Genomic DNA, 3,686 nt, shown 5'->3' on the forward strand with positions numbered 1-3,686 from the left:
GACAAAGAAAAGCCATTGAGGGACTTTTGGCAAGATGGCTGCCGAGGCCCTGTGTGTAGTCCTTGTTCTGTAATTCTCAGTCTGTTCTTTTTGTAGCCTTGAGCTTCAGCGACACTCGTCCACTCTCTCCCATCTTTAGACCACTCCCACCACCACCACCGTTATTTCATCTGCAAAATGAAGATGCTCCTACTGGAGGCAGGTGGTGTGGCCTCTCGAGTCTTGCAGTACAGTTCTGATAGCCAGTTTAATGCTGTCCCAGGTTACCTTCCAAGGCCTGGCCCTGTCCTCCTGTACACGGATGCATCCTAGAAGAGGCCTGAGAGGAAAAGCCTGACATTCTGTGTTGCTGCTGACTGGGTGTCGTGGGCAAGACTGTTCTGTTTCTCACTCAGGATGGAGTCAGGCGGGGACATCAAGCCTGATGTTACCTTGCTTCAAAAATCAAATGGCTTCCTCCCAGCACCTCAGTCCCTTGAAGATGAGAGAAAGACTAGAAGAGAGGATCTTTGATGTTGTTCAATTGAGAAATTCATCAGGAGGGAGCAAGTCCGGAAATGCCAGAGTGAAGGGCTCCACCGTGGGCCGCGGTGGCCCGACCCTGGCCTGGACTTTGTTTTCTGATGGTAAACATTCCCTGACATAAACACAGGCAAAGCAGGGAATAACAACATCCAGTCGTCAAACAAACAAAACAGGAACAGACCTGTCGTGCATGGGAGATGGCTCCTGCTGCAGGGATGACGCTCAAGGGCCTTCACTGTGGAATTTCCTGCCTGGAGCGTGATGAATTTTCCATTCTTGTCCTCAAATGAACATTGGCCTCAGAGCTTAGTGGATAGTTGGTGGGGCTTAGGGAGGCCCGTTGGGAAATAAGCTCATCTGGGTAAAGGTGTGTGTGTGTGTGTGTGTGTGTGTGTGTGTGTGTAGGGGGGAGGTTGCTCCTTGTTTGAATCAAGCAAAGGTGATCGAATGTTACTGCTAGTGAGTCCTCCACAGTGCTATGACACTCTTTACCCACGGGTACCTGAAGATGTAGCTCGAAACTCCTTTTTTTTTTTCTACCTGCACTTGGATGACTTCCCCTTCAGGTACCACCCAGTACCTCCCAGTACCTCAAGCCACCCAGATAATCTCTGCTTTCCATGAGATGCCAGGTGTTCTTGGATCCCTCCCTGACTCTGCTTATTCAAGTCACAGCTTGTACCTCCCACCTTCATCCTATTTCTGCCCATCCCAGAGGTAGTCTGAGTAGTAGCTATGGCATGAGATCTGCTAAGTTTGCTTCCGGGCTCCATCCCTAACCAGCTGTGCAGCATTGAGTGACTCAGAAGCCTCCATAAGCTTCTAGTTCTATACCTGTCCAATGGGGACCAAAGGGGCACTTACTTTATAGGTTTGTGCTAAGCTTAGATTACTCATTATTCTCGGTGCACATAGAAAAAGGCAGCATGAGGCTGGAGAGGTGGCTCGGCGGTTAAGAGCGCTTGTGGGTCTTACAGAGGTCCTGCGTTTAGTTTCCAGCACCCATTTGGTGGCTTACCACATCTGTAACTCCAGTTCTAGCTAATCCAATGCCTTTTTTTAACATCCATGGGTACCAGACACACAGTCAATACATCTACATACATACAGGCAAGCAAACACCCCATACATATACAATAAAATACATTGTTTTCAGGAGTTTCAGTACATATCTTCCCAGAAAATATAAGTGGCATCCTTCCCAAACAACTTACTCAGTCCCTGGTGTACTTGTACCACCAGATTCTATCGCTTGCTTTCCCTCTTGCCATTCTTGCCACCAAGGATTCTAGACACACCCAGAAGTCCCTTGAATCAGGTCCATCATCTAGTGAAGCTAGTCTTGGGTTCTACCACTCTGCTGAGCTATCCTCTCAGTGCTCCCCAGAGTCCCTGTGTCCTCCAACTACCCTGCTCTCTGATTTCTCTCCATTGTGCTATCTCTTGTTGAAATGACTTCTCTATAGGCTTCAAGTGACTGTGCTTGGTTTGTTTGTTTGTTTGTAACACCTAGCATGAGCGGTGATAGAGCTTGGCTTTGCATGCCACAAACTCTTCCTTAATTCCCCTTTATTATTATTCAATTGTCAAATCAAGGGGTGGTAGGTGATACTCAAATCTATAGTCTCCTTTTCCTTTGCCTTTGCCTTTCTAATCTACCCAACTGGATTCTACAGTTTTCCCCAGGCCCCCATACTCCCTAGGACTTAAATGGCCTTAACCTCTAGCCTTCTTCACCTCTGTGCCAGCTCAGTGCCAAGACAGCCCTACCCATGATGTCTGTCAATTTCACAGGGTGGGGAAATAATAGGGAAAATATATCTTGTGGTCTTCTTGGTCCCACCCCTCCCCAGTTCCTGTGCTTTGGGGCCATAGTCTCTGTTCCTACTATATCGATGAAGGTTTGAAACCTTGGCCTTTCACAAGAACACAAGGAGAAAATAAGACCTTCCTGAAAATCTTTGGTAGGAGTGTCTAGATGTCTTCCCTCTGTCTGGGTCTTCTGACTACCTTTCTTCACACTCCTTGCTGCTTTCCTTCAAGGTATCTAGCATTGTTCCAAAGCTTTCCCTTGCCTTCTGAGCCTTGGTATGTATTACAGGTGTGAAAGCTAGGACAAGCATCCCTTTTCTACCCTTAAAGGAATAAATACTTCAAGGTTTTGGTGGCATATTTCTGCTTCTGTGGATGCTGGTGCTGGCTATTAGGGAAAAATATTTTCTTTATCTCATTACATGAACAGGCTCCTCTTAGTTTTATAATCTGTAAAAATGAACCAGGACCTCTAGTCTGGCCCTTCTTAAAAGAAGTGCAATGCAAGTCATGTGTGTAATTCAAAATGGCCTAGTAGCCTCACTGGTTAAAAAAAAAAAAAGGTGAAATCAGTCCTTTCATCCTCAGGTGCCGTACAGTTGGTATATAAAGACATGCACATATTGAAAGTGGTCAGTTTGATATATAATGTTAGCATCTGTGAAACCATCATCACAATCAGAGAGTGAATGCTTTGCTCCACTTCAAAGGGCTCCTGTCCTTTTGTGAATGTTTTAAAATTTATTTTGTGTGTGTGTGTGTGTGTGTGTGTGTGTGTGTGTGCATGTGTGCACATGCATGCATGGACGAGTGTGCTGTGGAATCCAGAACAGGGAGTTGAATTCTCTGGAACTAGAGTTTAGACAGTCATGAGCTACCAGATATAGATGCTAGGAACTGAATTCAGGTCCTCTTGACCTTAACCACTAAGCCATCTCTCCAGCCCCCTCCCCTTGTAATTTTATATATTTGGCAGTTTATTTTATGTGATACTCTTAGAGAGCATCTTTTGCAATAGTCCCATTTCAAATGCTCTGTAGCCGGATATGGCTGATACTACTTGTTCTACACAGCACAAGTTTAATTGATGTCTAAGCACCTTTCCCTTAGCTATGGTTTGAAATTCCAAGGGTTAGAACATTAATTCCAAGTGCAGCAGTGTTGAGAAGAGAGGCTTACTGGCACATACAGCCTGCATGGATGGATTAAAGGAGTGGGTTTGTTCTGACAGGAGTATATTCATTCTTATTAGTGCTGTCGTTTTGGTTTGTTTTTTTAACAGTGTGGTTATTTTGCACATTGTCACTCGCTCTCATGTGAAGCCATCCACCCACCACTGAAGCCAGATG

The sequence above is a fragment of the Apodemus sylvaticus genome, chromosome X, assembly GCF_947179515.1.
Source record: "Apodemus sylvaticus chromosome X, mApoSyl1.1, whole genome shotgun sequence".
Classification (NCBI taxonomy): Eukaryota; Metazoa; Chordata; class Mammalia; order Rodentia; family Muridae; genus Apodemus; species Apodemus sylvaticus.